This window comes from Elaeis guineensis, chromosome 1, assembly GCF_000442705.2.
Source record: "Elaeis guineensis isolate ETL-2024a chromosome 1, EG11, whole genome shotgun sequence".
Classification (NCBI taxonomy): Eukaryota; Viridiplantae; Streptophyta; class Magnoliopsida; order Arecales; family Arecaceae; genus Elaeis; species Elaeis guineensis.
Genome location: NC_025993.2, coordinates 133,281,085 through 133,302,038, shown reverse-complemented (window position 1 = coordinate 133,302,038; position 20,954 = coordinate 133,281,085). Strand labels below are relative to the sequence as shown.

The window sequence follows — 20,954 nt, the reverse complement described above, 5'->3', positions numbered from 1 at the left end:
AGCCTACTGATTAGGTTCTGGGACAAAATCAATTACTAGAAGTTGTTTAGAGAAATAACTGGTTAAGAACCTACCCATAGATGCACATGGGTTGACCAACCAAAGTTGGGCTCGTGTGTAGTCTGTGTGGATTCTAGTACCCATTAAGGAATTAAAGTAATTCCTCGAATTGGAGGATGAGGCTACCAGTTCGTAAAAATATTGGAAAAAACTTTAGACTAAAGTCCAAGTCTTTAGTATTAATTTATGTACTAATAGAGGTCTCGTTTTCTTTATGCAGCTATGGCCACTACCCTGTCACTCCGGTCATTATTAGATAATGACAAGCTCATGGGATCCAATTTCGATAGCTGGTATCGAAAATTGAAAATCGTCCTTGAGCATGAGCGGATCCTTTATGTAGTAACGGATCCAGCACCTGAGGAGCCAGCTCCGAATGCTAGTAAGGCGATCCGAGACACTTACTTGAAGTGGCTCAATGACCGCACCACCGTTCGATGTATTATGCTGGCAGCAATGAATGACGAGTTCAGTCGAAAGTTTGAGAACACCCAGCCACAGGAGATGCTTCAAATGTTGAACGACTCCTTTGGCACGCCTGACGATGTTGAAAGGCACAAAACTAGTTGTGCCATTTTCAATGCTCGGATGAGGGATGGGGCCTCAGTCACTGATCATGTACTGTACATGATCGAGATGATTGAGCACCTAAGCAAATTGGGCTTTCCTCTGCACGAGCAGCTCGGTAAGGATGTGATCTTTAATTTCTTGTCCAAGTCCTTCCTCCCATTCCTTACTCATTTTCGAATGACAAAGCCTACAGTAAACTACCACGGATTGTTGGGGTTGCTGCAGAACTTTGAGAAGGATCACCAACTCCATAAGGAGTCGGTGAATGTAGTGGGAGGGGTCAAGCACGATCAGAACCAGACGGAGTGCTTCTTTTGCAAGAAGCAGGGGCATTGAAAGAGGAACTGTCCTCAATACATTGCCTCCCTGGACCCGAACAGGCCAAAGAAGAAGCAAGGTAATTATATGATAACTCCTTGCAACTTTTCGATTTGTGATACTACTGCCTGGGTATTGGATACCGGAAGCCCTTATCATATTTGTAATTCGATGCAGGGTCTGCAGGTCAGTAGGAGATTTGATGAAGGCGAGAGGTTCCTGAACGTTGGAGATGGAAGCAAAGTTCCAGTTCTAGCTTTAGGAATCATGAGTCTTGTAATCAATTCTCGTAATGTAATTCTGAGTGAATGTCACTATTGTCCAAGTTTTTTATTAAATATTATTTCTGTAGGCCTTTTGGCCATGTACGGTTATGATTTTTTAATAAAAAAAAATATTTACAATATCATTTTGAATGGTGTTACAATATTTATTGGATAATTAAATAATAGAATTTACTTACTATCACAGCCTGTTAATGTGGTTCAAAACTTCGGTAAATGCTCTAGAATAGATAATGCGTCAGAAGTCTACCTTTGGCACTGTAGGCTAGGTCATATCAATAAGAACAGGATAAACAGGTTGGCTCAAGAAGGAATTCTTGAAGTTAATGATTGTGAATCACTTCCAACCTGTGAGTCCTATCTTCTTGGGAAGATGACCAAGTCACCTTTTACTGGAAAAGGTGAGCGAGCCAGTGAACTCTTAGGTCTGGTACATTCTGATGTATGTGGACCCATGAGCTCAAGTGCAAGAGGTGGATTTTTCTACTTCATAACCTTCACAGACGACCTATCTAGGTATGGGTATGTCTATTTAATGAAGCATAAGTCGGAATCATTTGAAATGTTCAAACTATTCCGAAATGAGGTAGAAAAACAAACTGGGAGGTATATTAAAACTCTTCGATCTGATCGAGGAAGTGAATACCTTTCCAATGAGTTTCTGACGTATCTAGGAGAGAATGAGATTCTCTCTCAGTGGACTCCTCTGGAACACCACAGCATAATGGTGTGTCTGAAAGGAGGAATCGGACCCTGTTAGACATGGTTCGATCCATGATGGGGTTTGCTGGTCTGCCGATCTCCCTCTGGGGATATGCATTCGAATCGGCTTGTTACCTTCTAAATAGAGTTCGAGTAAGTCTGTAGCCAAAACGCCATATGAGATATGGATAGGATGTAAGCCAGTACTCTCGCACCTTAGGGTTTGGGGGTGTCCGGCTTATGTTAAACGTTTAATTACAGACAAGCTTGGACCTAGGTCTGACAAGTGTAATTTTATAGGATACCCAAAAGAGACCAAAGGGTATTATTTCTACCTTGCTGATGAGCAAAAGGTGTTTGTCAGCCTTAAAGCAATTTTTTTAGAAAAGGAGTTCCTTAGTAAAAAAACTGTTGCCTCTAAGGTCGAACTTGACGAAGTTCGACAGGTGAAAAAACCGACACATGTTACTGAACCTGAACCGAATTTGATTAGATCAGATCCGGAGCCCATTGATTATGCACCCTTAAGGCGGTCTGGTAGAGTACCACATCAACCGGACAGATACTATGGTTTCTTGGTCTGGGATGGTGATCCTGTCGAACTTGATGAAAACGATGAGGATTCGATCACCTATATGGATGCAATGCAGAGACCTGACTCTGAGAAATGGCTAGAGGCCATGAAATCCGAAATGGAGTCCATGAAGGTCAACGATGTGTGGACATTGGTTGACCCACCCGAAGGAGTAAAACCCATAGGGTGTAAGTGGGTCTTCAAAAGGAAGAGGGGTGCAGACGAAAAGGTGGAGACCTATAAAGCCCGTCTGGTTGCCAAGGGATATCGTCAACGTTATGGTATAGACTATGATGAGACATTTTCTCCTGTGGCAATGCTCAAATCCATTCGGATTATGCTTGCAATAGCTGCCCATCTGGACTATGAAATTTGGCAGATGGATGTGAAGACAGCTTTCCTAAACAGAGAGCTGGACGAAGAGGTGTATATGATACAACCTGAAGGATTCACATCTATAGATGAGTCTAAGGTGTGCAAGCTACAGAGGTCCATTTATGGACTTAAGCAGGCATCTCGGAGTTGGAACATACGTTTTGATAGGACGATCAAAACGTATGGCTTCGTTAAGAATGGAGAAGAGCCCTACATTTATAGGTGGGCTAATGGTCCAGTAGTAGTATTTCTTGTATTATATGTGGATGACATTCTCTTAATCGGGAATGATGCCCCTGCATTACAGGGAATAAAGATTTGGCTATCGTCACAGTTCTCCATGAAGGATCTGGGAGAAGCTTCCTACATCCTAGGGATGAGGATCTATAGGGATAGATCCAAAAAGTTGCTTGGCTTATCCCAGTCTACGTACATTGATACTATGCTGAAAAGGTTCAGCATAAAAAATTTCAAGAAAGGCTATCTACCGATAGGCCATGAAAATTCTCTCTCGAAGAGGGATTGTCCGACAACACCTCAAGAGAGAGAGCGTATGGGTAGGATTCCATATGCTTCGGCAGTGGGATCTATCATGTACGCCATGACATGTACACGACCAGATGTGGCATACTCACTAGGGGTAGTGAGTAGATACCAATCTGATCCAGGAGAGAATCACTGGAAGGTTGTTAAAACCATCCTGAAGTATTTAAGAAATACTAAGGACCAGTGGCTTATATATGGTGAATCGGACTTGAGACTTATAGGGTTTACAGACTCTAGTTTTCAGTCTGATCGCGATGATAGCAAGAGTGTGTCAGGATTTATTTTTACCCTTAATGGTGGGGCTGTCTGCTGGAAGAGTTCTAAACAGCACACTGTGGCTGATTCAGTATGCGAGGTAGAGTATATTGCTGCATCAGATGCTGCCAAAGAAGCAGTGTGACTGAGAAAATTCATCACCGAGCTCGGAGTAGCACCCTCCCTTATTGGTCCAGTTCTGCTCTACTACGACAGCTCTGGAGCCATTGCTCAGGCGAAGGAACCAAAGGCACACCAGCGGACGAAGCATATTCTGCGCCGCTACCATCTCATCCGGAAGATCGTGGATCGAGGTGACGTCGACCTTCAGAAGATCGACAGGAAGGAGAACCTGGCCGACCCATTCACTAAAGCCATTACGGTGAAGAAGTTTAACGACTACAAGTCGAAGATGGGTATTAGATACTGCACCGATAGGCTTTAGGCCAAGTGGGAGATTGTTGGGAATAGTATCCCAAAGCCAATCGTCAGCCTGTTGACGGTTGTGCTCCTTTTGTATTAGTACATGAATTATAAATAAATAAAAGTTATTTTGATATTTTTTCATCACAAATGTTTCATCTTCTAATGAACTCCTGTGTTGTGGTGAAGTCCTTAGGACTATTTAGACTCGACAAAGGAGGATTTGTCGCTTAGTCCTTAAACATGTTCGCGACCAAATGATACGTTGTTACCAAGGACGACAACGTTTATCGAGCATAGATCGTTGTGTGCCATATGGGTTGGTTGTCCTCATAACCAAAGAGTGTAGAGACACTGGTATGGCATACAGGTGAGATATAATGGTACATCTGCACTGAACGTGACCAACTCCGGAGCTATTTCTGCTGTCAAGATTTGCTCCGATGGGATATGGGTATAAATGTCCCTCCGACCTGAGACCGCCACGGTGACTTGCAAGCAACTCACTGCACTTAGGCACTGGACTACCTTAATTTTTAATTCAATGATGGAAGGTTGCTGGGTGTAGTCAAGTACTTGACTTGTCGGTGCGTGTGTCAAGATGGGATTGACCACTCCAGTTTAAGAGCTGTGTACAGTCGTGTTTCAATTTAGCAAAATCTTGGCCAGGGTAGTCCTAGTGAGGAGTCACAAGACTAATTGAGTTGAGCACGATTCGGATGATATCATCAGGGTTGACAGTTTAACCCTGAGTCGTCCTAAACACAGGGGTCAAAAGGGATGAATTATACGGTAACCATATTCACGTAGGTTTTGAATGTTGCGATTGCGATTATTCGACCTATCCGATCATCGGGTACCATTGCTAGATGGTCACTTCGATTAGTATAGAAATTGGTTCCTGTGCTACCGGCTTAGGTTCGAACCTGTGAGGTCGCACACATTAGTGGTTCCTTTCTGATCATATGGCTAATTATGAGTCTTATGTGTCTGGAACTCTATGATTGAGAATTAGGATTCTCTGATCATGAGTTCCACACATTTTGGGTACCGGGGTCAAAATTTTGAATTTTAAATTTTGAATTTGAAATTTGAACTCTTTGATCAGGGTTTCATATCGATGGTCTCTGATGCCTGATTGTCCATCGGATTTAGACTCAATATTTATGAGAGATTTAATTAATGATTTGATCGCTAATTAACTCAATTTGATTGAGTAATTATTTTTGGATCAAGTCCAATTGAATTTGATTCAGTTTGGATTGACCCGATTAGGTTAAATATTGACCTAATCGCTAAGGTGGTTTAGTCTCTGATTTGATCAGGAGTTAGGTTTAGTTAATTCTTAATTTGATTAAGATTTTATTGAGCCTAATTAAATTGGATTTAATTTATTCTAATTGTGCTTAACCTATTTAGATTAGGTTGGCTCAATTAGGTTCAAACCACCTTGACTTTTCTCCCTGCGCCACCTCACTTCTTCTATGCATATTTAAATTCATGAGAAGCAACTTCTCATGAATTTTCTCCACGCAGAAGCCATCCCACGCCCACCCTTGTGTGCCAAATATCTAGATAAAAATAAGTTGGTTGGCCATTCAAATTCAAAAGAAAGTTTGAATTTGAATGAGCAACCAACTAATCCATGCGCCATGGTCTTATCTTGTGCGCCCTATATTTTACATGAGAAAATATTTCTCGTGTAAACTCTCCACATACAAATCAACTCACGCCCCTTCTCTTCTCATGCACAAGTGGATAGGGATGAGTTGGTTTTGCATTTGAATTCAAATTTGATTTGAATTCAAATGTGCAACCACTTATCTTTATCCTCTCACGCAGATAAGACACGTTTGACGTTGTTTTAAAAAGAGGAGAAAGGTGGGACGTGCGTAGAAATTTTTAGGAGAGAAACTTTAGGGCGTGAGAAAAGTTTGTGCACAAGGTGAAGGTCCAAAACCTTTCGAGAGAAAAAAAAAGAAAAGAAAGAAAATTGAGCGCAGGGTTTCTAGTGTGTACCTTAGGGTTTCTACCTAGGGTTTGGGAAGTGAGATTGGTGTGCCACGAGTGTCGTGAGTCCACCAAATTTTAGGGAGAGATCCATCAGCCTCTCAAGCAACCGTGCAAATGATCTGGAGCATCCGAGGTGTCGGCACACATTGATCGAAGGAGTTCGATCAACATCTGCCATCAAAAGGGTAAAATCACGAACTAGCATTCGTGAGGAGCTGATCAGATGGGAGCTTCGTGTGGATGATCCGCAGAGGCCAGACATTTGTGTGGCTGTGATGTGACGATCAGAGCCCCCCGACGGTGATCAGATTGCGGTGATCGACTACCCACAAAAGGTGATGTGTTCTGAACACAGTACTGTAAAAGGTTTACTGATTCAAATTTGAATTTTAAATTTAAATGCATGCTATTGTATCATATTTAGATCCTAGTGTAGGGTTAATTAGTATTAATTAATGAGATTAATTAATAATTTCACTGTAAAATAGTAATTTTGAAAAAGTTTTAAAATTACCATTTTGCCCCTGCACTAAATTTTCGCTACAGTTCGACCTTCCTCGTGTCGGTGTGCAATCTAGCCTTCTTCGGCCTGCATATGCTTGTGGGCTCAAGCTCAGAGATTGGCATAGTTCCTTGGATATGTCTTATCGAGAGATTAGATGAGGTGCTTATTATGGAGGTCTCGCTTCAATGCCAATATGGCAATACCTTCATCCAAACTGCACACCTCTAACATGGCTGCAATGAAAATGTGACACATAGTCACATAGAGATTCTCCCTCTTTTTGATGGAGGGAGAAGAAGCTATTTAAAGTCCTCAATTGGATCGGATTGTGACCAAATTGAGCAACAAATTGACATCCAAGTTGCTCTAAGGATGAAATGGACTCCGACAGGAGTCTGGAGTACCAGATCCACACCACCTTCTTTAGGGTTGTAAGGAAGATGAAGTAGAGGAGGGCATCTGTAGTATCATAAAGCATCATAAGGGCCTTGTAGCCCTCCAAGTGGTCAAGGGAGTCAGTGGAGCCATCACATGGTTTCACTTTCAACATCTTAAACTACTAAGAATTGATTTCTAGAGGATGCAGTGAATAAAGGGCGGTCAAGAACTAAAGTTGAAGATGTCATTGTTTCCTTTGCCATGCATCCGAATCTCAACAAGTTAGTGCTTGATCTCACGAATCTTCCACTCAAGATCTTCATCCCAGTGAGATCACTCTAGCCAAGGGGAGTAATCCAACGTTGAGTCCCCATCGAAAAAGATAGGAGATCATCGGCATCACTGACTGTGGTCAGACCCACGATGGGAGGATGGTCATCGATTGGGGGAGGTCGATCGATGCATCCTTCGAGGAGGATTCTCCAAAACTAGAGATTGGTCTTAATGATTACGCCATGATGGCACCACCTAGAGGGCAGGCTGGGGCAGTTGTCATTGCTCTGTGGTATGTTGAAGGTGCTGGACGACATTCATCAGCATCTAGACCTGACAGATCAGATCATCGAATCGCTAAGATTCTACCATCATGTGTTGCTATTTTGGCTCCACCAAACTTCCGAGGCAGATGACCAGGAGGTTCCACCTCGACCCCGCCAAGTCGATGGTTAGCAAAAATGGAGGAGCGGCATGACATACACTCTTTTTGAAGTAGAGTTGCTAAAATTCTTCCTCTAGTGTCAGTCTATTTTATCAAGACTCTAGAGGTGCTGATGTAGCTGAAGATGGAGGGTGATCTAGACATCGAGATGCCAGATGGATTTAGAAAAGAACATCGATCACATCAGAAGTGGGTCCTCCAGCAGGAGACCCTCTGATGATTAGGTCATCTGGAGCTTGAGCACAAAGAGAGAGAGAGAGAGAGAGAGTATGGAAGCTAGTGGTGACTCGGATTCGCTTACCCCTTCTTTCTTCGAGTCCCATTATTACCTTTTTATGTAGAGAGGTGTTGGAGTTTATTATTTTCATGCCTGTCAATTGTCAAATCTACTCTCATGGCTAATCATGGGTGTTTATTATGCCCATATGGCCACATTTTGAAAGTTTGTTGGGAGATTCTAACTGGCTACCCTCATGAACCAGTGAGCTATCAAATTAGGATCAGCTTGTGATCGAGATGGTGCCTTGATCAAGTCTATGTTAGCAAGGACTATGGGATCTTATGTTTAGTGATTGGTGGAATCCTAACCCTAAGGTTGGTGTCGGTCGTAGGCTTCATTCCCACTAATGGGGAGATGTTGACCCAGAGGTTGAAAGAATCTTGACTGGGGTTGGTTAGAAGTCGATCCGGAGGTCGGGGAGCATCCGAATAAGTATGGCCATTTCACCTTAGCTTCCTCTGATGGATCCGATGGCTCTCATTTTCGTCGACCCAAAATTTTCGAGGATGAGCCTTGAGATCCATAGCTGATATGGCGTGACCCTACAATACTAATCTATTACATCAAGGCTCCAGAAATACTGATGTGACTGAAGGCGGAGGATGATCTGAATGCTGATCAGACCTACTAAAGGAACCCACTCATACCAGAGTAGGGCTTCCAACAAGGGATCCTCGATGATTAAGTCAGCTGGAGCTTAAATACAGAAAAAGAGAGTATAGGAGTTAGTGGTAACTCGGATTCGCTTACCCCATCATTCTTCGGATCCTCTTATTATCTTTTTATATAGGGAGGTGTCGGAGTTTCTTATTCCTAAGCCTGTCGATTGTCAAACCTAGACTCGTGGGTGGTTAATTATGGATGTTTATTGTACCCACGTAGCCATATCTGAAAGTTTGTTTAGAGATTTCAACTCACTGTCCTCATGGCCCGATGAGCTATCAGATCGGGGTTGATTTGTGATCGAGATGGTGTCCTGATCAGGTCCATGTCAGCATGGACTGTGAGATCTTGCCTTTAGTGATTGGTGAAATCTCGACCCTGAGGTCAGTGTCGATCGCAGGCTTCGTTTCCACTGATGGAGAGATGTTGATCCAGAGGTTAAAAAAATTTTGATCTGAGAGACAATTAGAAATTGATCCGATGATCAGAGAGTATCCAAATAAGTATGATCATTTCATCTTAATTTTTTTTGACAGATCCAACGGCGCATGTTCTCATCAATCCGAGATTTTTAAGGATAAATATCGAGATTCATGATTGGTATGGTGCGATTCTAGAATATTATTCATTAATTTTTATTATAATAAACGCATGCATATAACCACCGCATTGTTTTATCCTCAATAAACTACATTAATGGAAGATCAAAATGGGCAAAAAATTTTTGTCCTTGCACAAAAAATCATTGTCACGGCAAACTCCCAGCGACAAAAAGGGGGAATAAGATAGATCTTTCATATTACCTTTTTTTCTGAATTACTTAATCTTTATTTTTTTTGAGTAAAAATTGGATACTAACTTAACAAATTACGGAATGAGAGTAGTGCACCAAAAAAAATCCGCATAATTATTAAACACCATGTACGGAATGAAATATCTCTAGTTGTGGTAGTCCCGTGGAACAGCATAACCTCAGGTGTTATATATATTGTGTTACGTTGGTAGCCGCCGTCGTGAGCACGTGCTCTCTTCCCATTTCTTTCTCGCTCTATATTTATCTTTCTCTCTCTCGCACCGTCAAATCAAACCCCACGGATTCGATTCGATCCTCCGGTCCCATCAAATTCATGTGGGCCCCAAACCCCACCTACTGCGATTGGGTTCTTCCGCAGCCGTCCGATCTAACACCCAACTTCCCAAAACAATCGTGTCCGAACCGCCGGGTCCGTCTTTTTTTTTTAAATAAAAAAAGCCAGCAATGATGAACCGCCGTGTCTCGATTTTCGTGCCCTAGGACCTGGGCACGTCCGTAAATACGCGCTACTCCCATGGCCGCTACGGTAATCATGTTGCGAGACCCCGGCCTCTGCCCCATGACCCCCGACGTAGACACCACCCGTCATATTTTATTATCATTATTGTTTCCTTTAATATTTAAAAAACTGTAAATAAACATATTATACGAAGTCATACTTTACGTTTGAAATATATATATATATATATATATATATAAGATATAAATAAATTTATAAATAAATATACAGCTGACTCCCCACTATCCCTTCTGTCTTCTGTGTTCATTCATTCATTCTTTCTGTCTGTCTGAAAGAAAACTATTTGATCTCCACAAGCTTCCAAAGAAGGGGAATTAGTGGGAAGTGAGATCCAAAAGCCTCCTTCCCTTCCCACTCTCTCTCGTCCCTTCCCTTCACCGGTAAACTCATCCCCATCCACCTCTTCATGAACTTGTCTTTCTGCTCTATAGTTTCTTGCTCGTCTTCTTATTCTACTATTGGTGGGCTTTGTATTTGTGTAAGTCTGCGATTTGGTGAGGAGGAGGTATTCATCGTCGGACGGCGGAGAAGGGTGGTGGAGGCCATGGTATGAGACGATGGTCCCGGCTCGGAACCTCCTCCGCCGGCACTACGACAGCTATGGAAGCTGTTGCTCCGATTTCGATCGCAAAACCCCTTCCCTGAGATCCAATCCGATATTAATGGCCGAAGAGCCCCCTCACACCCCGACCCGCCGACTCGACGATGACGACGACGACGACGACGACCAAGACGGCGACGAAGAGATGGGGACCAGCACCAGCAGCAGCCCAGAGACTGGCTCCGATTAGGCCTCGGCCAGCCGACGACTCCCTCTGGCCGTCGAGAAGGATTGACCGAGCTCGAGCTGTTTACCGACAGACGGTCGTCTTCGTCGTCTACGCCTTCGCCCTACGATCCCCGCGCCACTGCTCGCCCGGTGGTGGTGGGAATGCCATCCGTGATGCTGCCATGGCTGGCGCCACACCAAGGGATGATGGGTTACCGGCAGGATGCAACGCCGCTCCCGCCGCCGTGGGGGTTGTGGAACAGTGGACCGATCATGGGGAGCAGTTCAAGAACGCCGCCGGCGATGCCGGAGTTTGTGGTCCGGCAATTCACGTGCCCGGCCGACATGAGGGTGGTTAGTCCGCCGCCAAGGCCGCAGACCGGTATCTGGTTCGTACTTCAGGCGGCACAAAATCAGTGAGTTTTTTTTTTTCTTCCCTAGTATATATCCTTGATATTTCCTTTTTTTTTTCTCTTGGATATATTTGATAGGATAATATTAATTTCTTTTCTTGAATTTCTTTATTCTATTTCCCTATTATTTTGCTCACGTATGTGGGTTTCTTATGGTTTTAATGCAGAGGGAGAGAGCCTTTTCTGCCTCAGATACCAAAGAGCTACTTGAGGATTAAGTACTAACACTATCTCCTTATGTTACTTTCTCCGAAAGTAACAGTCCGTTTGTAATCTTTCTTCTCTTTTAGCTCTTTGTTGGGTTGAGATGAGTCCATGGCCTTGCTTAAAAAGATTTCTTCTCTCTTGCAAAAAATATTTTTACAGGGATGGGAGGATGACGGTTAGGTTGTTGATGAAGTATTTGGTAAGCAAGCTGGGTTTGGAGGATGAATCAGAGGTACACTTAATCATGAAATCTCCCTTTTAATTGGAGTCTCGTTATATTTTTCTTAGTTTAGTCTGCTGTTTCTTACTTTGAGATGGAAAGCATGCTCATGGATGGTCAATTGTCTTGTAATTGGGTTCATGCGAAGATTGCTAGCAAGATCATTGTTAGAATATCCCAACAATGGGAGCAAGACAGCCGTGAGGTCTACTACATGGGTTCTAGATATCTTTCTACTTTCCCTATAGCTGGGGTTGGGATGGTGAAAGGAACTTGGGAGCTAAAAAAGGCTACTTTAAATGTGGGATTCTGGCTTTTGTAGTAACGTGTTGTTGGTGGGGTGTGAGTGTCTGAGTGGCACATCATTGCCCTCGCCACGATTAGGGCTTCCTGAGCTTGGTTTGCAGATGCTTTGGGGTTGGGTAGATAGAAGTTATCAGTGGTGGTGATGGGTTTATTACGTGGAGAGGGGGTTTGGAGTGCAAATCTTTTGGTTTTTGAAGTGGACTGTGAAAAACATAGAGAGTTCATGACCCATCATGGCAAAGTAACTTTTTCTTTGTAGGTTTGACATACCATATATGGAAGGGATATATGCCTTGGAAAAGCCATCTTATAGGTGAGAGTAAGAGGGCCATATGAAACATAGCACGCTAGGGCTTCTAGGAAAGCATAGAGTAGATGATATGAGGAGCAATGGCAATTTCATATCCATTCTAGAAATTTAAAAATGTTTTCATGGACTTTACCGTCTTTGTTCCAAGTTGGGTGCTCGAGACAGCCTTAAGAGCAATATTTCACCTACCTTTGCTGAAAGCAATGCGCCATCCTAAACGTGAAGCCACCTATGGGATGGAGTATTTGTGGAAAGCCTCTCTCTCTCCGTCAATAAAAGATTTCTCATCTTCGTTCTCATAGTGATTTAGGATTTGGTTGTTTGCACACTTATTAATTAGGTATTTTTTAGTTTTTCTATTTCTCGAGAGAAAAGAGGCACTACTTGTTGTGTGTAGGACAATGGAGGCATCTTAGTTAAAAAATTTGATCATCTATGAGAGGGAGTCGTAAGGAGTTTCCAAATTTCTTTTATAAATTGTAAAGGGCTTTCCTGTGGAAGGGTTTGTTGTATATTTAACGTCTCCTCATCGAGGATAACTTCGGACAAGGAGGTTATCTCGATTCATTTTGGGTATGAGTTGGTATTACTCATCATTATAGCCTGCGAAATATTCCACATGCTCCCTCCTCATTGGTTTTGATATAAGCTGCCGAAATCTAAGCATTCATCTGATCTTCACAATATTTCATACGAAAAAAAGGGGCAGATATACACCTCTTTTAGCACTTGTAATAGGCAACAACATAATAGAGGGATTATTTTTCTATGATTAATTCCGGTCATCTACATGTTAAGATACCATAAGATATGAAAGAATGAAAGATGAAAGAGCGCAATTTCAGTGGCTTATAATATATCTGCTTGCTTGAGCTTTTGGGTTTGCCCTCTGAGATTTCCTAACCTTTTTTACTTTGTAATCATCTTTCTCACTCTATAAGTGTCCTTTTGTTTTGCGCTCCCAACTCTATAATTGTCTTAGTTCATTTACTATGAACACCGTTCACCCCAATGTTATTATCTTACCATCCATTTCGACCACTTTTTCCTTGTCCTGAATTTAGGTTGGTTAAGCGTATCTAGAGTATATATATTATGAATTTTGATCCTCTTATATTATTTTTCTTTCTTTTTTCTTTTCTTTCAACTTTTTTAAGAAATCCATCCGTCCAATGTGGATGTGGAACTTGGCTAACCTGCATCAACTCATTGATATGAGGCAGATGTTTAGTCCAGGATGTAGATGACTTAATTTGAGTTGATCATATCTGCATTTTATTGTGAAAGAAAAGTTTAAAAATTCTAATGAAAAGAATAGAAAAGCATCATAATGTATAGATGGCAATAAATTTGGTCATATGTTTTTGCATATGTTTTGTTGTTAAAAAAACTAGAAATTCTATCTACAACATGTTTATTAGAAATTTTGGGATTATTAATATAATAATTCAGCATTGGAGCGTGCTCTCTCTCTCTTTATGAGAATGCATGCGTGTGTGTATTTAATCCCACATATTGGCTGTTCATTGGGAAGATTTTGAATATTTATATAGAGCCAAAAAATCTAAATAATACCTTCTGACTAGTCTTTTTGGGTGAGGTCCTGGGTTGGTATAAATAGTATCAGAGTCGACTCGAACCGTAACCTATATAGAGTAGAAAATACTGCAGTACTGATTCAGTGGAAATGACCACGAGTCGATTGTGGTGTTTATAAATAGAAGTATTAATTTACATCCTTAGTCTGGCGAGATGCTAGAGCTTAAAGAGGGGGCGTATGTAAGGATCCATACGTATATGTATTTAGTCCCACATCAATGATTCACTGGAAAGATGTTGGATATTTATACAGGATCAAGGAACCTAAATAATACATTCTAGCTAGCTTTTTTGGATGAGATCCTGGATTGTTACATATAGTACTCTCTCTCTCCTTCAAAATGAGTATTTTGTCAAAATAGAAAACTAGAGTTAAACATTTATCATTAGTTGACCCAAATAATACCTTCTGACTAGTATTTTGGGATGAGATTCTAGATTGTTACACATATTCTCTCTCTTTCTAAATGAGTATTTTGTCACAAACAGAAAAACTAGAGTTAAACATTTATTCTTAGCTAATAGTTCTTACCAATAGATTTTTACATCATAATATGAATAAACTAAAGGATAGTAATGTAATCCAAAGATCTCTAATTGAGATATGAAATCCAAAACATTACCATTGCTATCAAATAATTATATAATGATCATACATACCTTTAAGGTGGTAACTCGCATGACTCCCCAAGGCTAGTGAATCAAGATCCAAGTTACACTTATCTTCTCATTGGAAAATTTATGTAATTAAAACATTTTAATGAACTATTATTAGACATCAAATAATTAATAATTAATAAATTGATCCTGATAATTTCTAGTCCCATGTACATATTAGACAATTGAGTTATTGAACCTAGAAAGACACGAGATCCAATTGCTTTCTCTTTTTTTTTGGTCTTTTTCTCTTATTGTTTTTGTTCTTCATTCTTTTTCACAAGTGGGGGCATGAGTGTGTAGGGGGTTCAATTGTCAAAGTTAGTAGTTATTTGCTTATACATGCAAAATTCATTAAGATGTGTCTATTGTATGCACATTCCAATCAGTTAAAACTTTTGCTATTACCCTTATCCTTCTTATCATATATATGTGATAGCATAACCAATAGAATTACAATCACACTTCTTGTATTGTGTTTTCTATTTGCTATTGCATATTTAAAGTTCACCCATAAGTGGTGGTTATTGAAGTTCTTAGAAACAATAACTCCAAAGGTCGGTGTTATGTAAATTTACTGTTTTATGGAATCAAATGCTAAAAAATCTGTAGATGAACTTTCAGACATACTTGGCTTTCTAATTATATGCCACACAGAATTTGTCATTGCTGATTCTAGATAAGGATTACTAGGTTTTACTAGATTTTGTGTGGTGAACAAAATCTCGGATTTGTAAACCGCCATCTCTATGCTTATATATCTAAACTCCTTCATGGCAACTGCTACAAAAATTCATTCACATGCAGGAGTAACATATAGCTGTTTTGTATCATTTCTCTTGTGAATCTATTCTGTTTGGAGTTTGAAAAATGTGAAGTATAAGTTTTCGCTATATAATTCAAAACCTAGAATATTTGCTTTATCCCTTCTTTTTCCCTTTTTCTTTGTTTTTTAACTCTTTGGGTTTGGGGGTGGGAGGGGGAGTGGGGTTCAAGTAATTCATGGATTAGAATGTATATCTTGATTTTGCATGCTATTTGAGACTAAAAGATATAGTTTTATTATATTAGATTGTTGGTTGTGCAATAAAATTTCTGAAAAGCCCCAAAATTATGAAATGAAAATTTTCTGCTTTTAGTAGAATGTCACCTACTTACTTTTTTCCTCTTTTTTTTTTAAAAAAAAAGGTTTTTCTATTCTTGAACGTTCTGTTTTGCAAATATCAATTCCTTCAATTTAAAATCTTCTAATTTAGGAAAATGTCAGAATTACGAGTTTAAAAAACCTTCACATAGAATCTTTGCCTTTTGGGAAACATGCCCTAGCAACTGTAAACTTACTTAGGGTTGAAAACATTTATTTTTTGCCATCACACTAATTTTAAAGAATTATTCTCTCTGCAAATTGCTGAGAATAATGACTTACTCAATTTTCCCACCTTCATGCTCCTGATAACTTTAGGATATTAATTTGGAGGACTTGTCCGCTACACCACCCCCCTCCCCCCTTCCCAAACAATTTCTTTCTTTCCCTTTGATGAGAATTTCAATTTGATTATTTGTACATAGATCTGCATTGTCTGTAAGATGGGTTTGGGACATCTAGCATACATCAAATCCCTTTCTGTTTTAACAATCTAGGAAAGTGGCTAGCAAGTTCTCAATTAAGCTATGTATAAATAACTGTATTTCAATATGTACTAGAAATAGTGGTTCATGAATCTCTGAAGTTGCTTGACAAGGTCTTCAAATGTAGATCAAAACTACAGCTTTAGGTTTTTTATATTATATCTTTGTTAAAGTTTCCTGATAAGCATCGAGTGGTGCTGTTTCCCATCTTACTACAATCACTCAAAATCCTATGAGTCCTTTTGCATGGACTTGTTTACCAAGGGAAGAGTTTGTGCCTCTCATGCACTACAGAATGCGGTCTTATACAGTATTTTTAGGGAACACCTTCAACCTCAGATTAAGAGGATAACTACATTCTTTCGAGTGTGTAGTCTATCACTAGATAATATTGCTAAAACATGCAATTCTGAACGGACGCCCTTGATGAACTGTTAATATTGCTACCTTTATCATTCCTCATGCCTTACTATATCCCCACCTACATACATGCATGTATGTATGTATGTATGTGCTCATAATGACCTGTAAACATGCAATATAATATAAAGCATCTGCTATACTCATCATTCGTTCAACCATTCAACATTCCTGTCATGCCAATCTTTTATTTTGATAGTCAACTTTATACCGTTAATTTGATATCTTTCTTGCTTTGCATTGGTATATGCTTTACTTTATATTAAGTGCATTTCCAATCCATGATGTGTGGATGAACGAGAAGAAACTGATTAAGAATACAAGATGGCTTCCCATTTGTTCTACCAACCCAATACACCTTCTGCAATGCATGTAATCCCTCTTAAGTCCAAGTAGTTCATGATTAGAGTTAGAGTTATATAATATATAAGATGCATTTCACATGGATAAAAGAGATTTTCGCTTTTAATTATTGATGTCCAAGTACCCCAAAGATATAATCCTTTGGTTGACAGCATATAATGATGGTGTTTCAAATTAATTTGTTAATGTGCTGAAAGCTTCGTATTGTTCTGATCTGCATACCGCTCCTATGAGCATGTCATTATTGTTGGTTGATGAGAAATAATGTTTTTAAATTAGGATCTTACCTATAGTTCTAGTTGTTCTTCATGGTTGGTCATTATATGGAACGAAGTCCTTAAATTAATTTTACAACCTTTAGTTGATAATTAGGCATCTTCTGTAGAGTAACATTATCTTCATGGTTAATTATTATATGTAGGGAAGGAACTAATAACAATGCAACCTATGCATCAAACTTTGACTTTAATTATGGCCTTAATGACAACCCAGTTGTGCAAAGAAAACCCTATGTTAGGAAAGCAACCGATACACGTGGACCCCTTGCTTGTGTGCATGAGGTGATGCTGCCCATCGTCATGCTTTCGCCGGCCTCACCTCAGCCTCTCGGCAACAAACCTAGGTCTTACATGTTCCCCTCTAGAAAGGCTAAGATTGTGGTCACTGGACACATCAAGGGCTTAAGTGGTGCACGTTGTGAGAATATTTAAGGTCCCAGCATCCCATCCACGACACAATAGATATTTACATATATATTCTTGGCTTTTGAGTGAAGACAATGAATGCATGGGGTGGGTACTATGCATCTTCAACAAGAATCATTCCCAGTTGGTGAAGAGGAAACCATCAAAACATAGACAAAAAGCAAATGGAGGACCACTTTCCTTCATCTATAAACAATGGTTTTATCTGTCCCCGTGAAAGGAATGCATGGGGACATAATTTATGCATACGGTAGCGCTTTGAAAGGCCATTGGAGGCCTCAAGACAAGAAGGGGTGGAGGGTTCCCACCATCTGTTTTTGCTTACCTGTGGAACACCTCTTTCTCTCTCTCCTAGAGAGGGAGAATATTAACTTGTTTTGGCTTCCACGATAAGATCGTTGAGAGGAGTTTGCATAGAAAAGGGACAACGTGGGGGAGACGTGCATGCGATTTTGTTGTGATGGGTGATGTTTGGTGAAGAGGCCAATTGGGAGATGAAAAGGGTGGCGAAGGTTGGGGCTTTATAGAAATCTTGCCAATTCCTCGGCGTGCTTCTTTTATCCGCTACCCCCTCTCTCTCTCTCTCTCTGTGTGTGTGTGGGGTGGTGAGAGGTGGGCTTTTGCAAAAATTACGCAGATTCCTCGGCGTGCTTCTTGGATCCGCCACCTTTTGTTCTCTCTCCCACACATGAAAAGTGTTAATAAGACAAAACTAATAATATATATAAACTTATATGCAGGCTTACATAATATTTATCAATTACATGCAAAAAAAATTAATATTTCTAATGATATATGTATAATCTATATTTGTCTACAAGATGGACTATGAAGTTTGTGACGCAACGTATAAATGGATTAGGTTTGGTTCTTTGAATGTCTATACCTAACTCTCATGTGAATATTGTAAATTAATATGGGCAATGCCTTTTGTTCTATTTTTTTATGCTTAGTGGAAGCTTGCATGAAAGTTTTACACAAATCAAGGATACATCTACTAGACCTAAAATAGGTTCAACTTGCATACTCAATTCGGTTGTAATTTTGGTATATATTCAGATTAAATCCAAGTCTTGTGAGCTAGATTGCAACTTTTGATATTTTAGTAGTGAAGGTTAATTAGATATATAAGTTGCTTTTATTTTTAGTAAGTGGTGCATGGGCCACAAATTTAGATGTGGGCAGGGCAAATTTAAAAATTATCATGCATGGAAACTATATGTGTATGGGTAATTATATGTTAATTAAAATTTTGGATGGTTTTAGCGGCACATAAATAAAGGCTTTGAGGGTTACAAAGAAAAGGTAAGAGGAGGTGAGGTTTCTCGTAATGATTAGGACATGGCGGGCAGAGAGGGTGGTGCTACGGGCAGGCTCCATTGCGCTTTAACTTGCCATATCTGGCCCTGCTGACCGCTGACCGGCGGTAGGAAAGCAAGGGGGTCAAATAACGTGACGTCCATTGTGTAAGGATCTCTTCCCATGGAGTAAAGCAATGGCGTAGGGTACGGCAGACGTTGGCTTGTGACCACTCCCTTCAAACCTTCACCACCTTATTATTAATAATAATAAAGATAACCTCAAATATTTTTTGAAAAATTAGGTTAGATTAATAATCTTTACTGATAATATAGTATATAAATTAGCCATTTTGGCAAACCTTCTAATCAATTATCAATTGGTCAACCTCATAGAGCTTTTGAGGTGGGTTAAGGCTCTCTTCTAGATGCATGCATGAAAGTATACATGCAGGTGTTTGAACCTTTTTTTTTTGCGCGTGCGTGTGCGTGCGTGCGTGTGCGTGATCCCTTCCCTCTCCTTGGATAGATATCTTATTAATTAAGCACAAGCTATGTGTGGATTGGGATAAATCTCAATGCTTGGCCCAAGGAGAGGGACACCTTTTTGTTCAATCCCTTATTGATCCATAAGCTACAAAAGATCAAATTTGCCCTCATATGAAGTTATGGTGCACGTTGTTATTACAGTCTAATCATTATTTGCATTACTATACCACCTCCATGATCTTACTTGTCGCTGTTGGCCCTAGTGCTGGCATTGTTTAAATTTACTTTTATCTAAAGCAGTACATGGATCTCATTAGTATAAAAAACATGCAGTTCGTGTCCATTAACAGAAAGATCAGACATTATCATCGCAAGGCACTTGTATTTGACTCAACATGAATTGTACTTTAGAATATGAGCCTTAAGATGACCTCAATATACCTTATCTCAATCATTATCTTATAGTGTCCTAGATATTATTATGTTCATTTCAAAGATTAATTCTAGCAAGTCCATTGATTTTGCTTGTCAGTACAAAGTTGCTTAGCTTCTAATCTACTCGTGGTTATAGATAATCATGATAGAATAATTGAGAAATATCATTGCATGTAATACATGCATATAAAGTTACTCTTTCATGTATCAAAATCAGGTAGAGATTACATGTAGAGGACAATTGCTTCTTCCCTACTGGACAGTACAACACGTTCGAGACAGCATATGGCGTTTGAGGGAGGCAGCGACATTGCTGGTGGACTCACAGAGCACCAATCACGTGATGATCTTGCAGTATGGTAGAAGCGCATAGATTTTCTGGATCGATCTCATGTATAATTAATCATTCCACTGAATTCTTTTTGTTGTTCTTAACTTTGGTGCATGCCTTCTGTTTTGTTGTATCTGATTCATTGAGAATTAGCTTGGAAGTACCACAATGTTCGAGGGATAGATGGAACGTCAATAGTGTATTTCCAGGCCATCTTGGCTTGATAAATTTTTCAGTTTTTAACTAACTAATTCAAATTCCTGCTGTTATTTTTCTCTCTCCTTCCATATATTCTTCCACTTATTGGATCCATGATTAGATCTTATATTATGCAGCTCGAAAGAAGGGCTATTTTAAAAACATAACCGCAAATATTTTGAGGTGGGCGTTGTCCATAAGGCTATCTACATCCTCAAATCATACAATTGTCTGGACCCATGTTGCCTAGTCATGGACACGAGTTTCGGTCCACTCGTGCAATCACAAAAATCATAATAGTTTGGCATAGATTCAATAAATCTATTCATCATTTAGTCCTTTTAACTCAATTTCCATCATTTGTTAGAGGGTGAAAGTTAAGAGAGCATTTAGAAAATATAAAAATATATTGAAAGGAAATGAGGCTTAGTACCTGTGACAACCCAGCCCATCCTGCGGTTACTAATGGACTAGGCCTCGTCTATATGACCGGCCCGGTAAGCTTAAAATTGCCCACAATGGGGGAAAGAAAAAGAAGATAGATGAAGTTGTCTTCTACCTTGAGTCCAGATTAGAGAGCTGGGTTTCAACTCTATTTAAACCACCAT

At 40.0% G+C, this 20,954-nt stretch overlaps 1 pseudogene; it reads left to right on the top strand.

Moving 5' to 3' along the window:
• The first annotated feature begins 10,238 nt into the window (after positions 1–10,238).
• LOC105034238 (uncharacterized) lies at positions 10,239–20,409 on the top strand (annotated as a pseudogene).
• Positions 20,410–20,954: the final 545 nt, after the last annotated feature.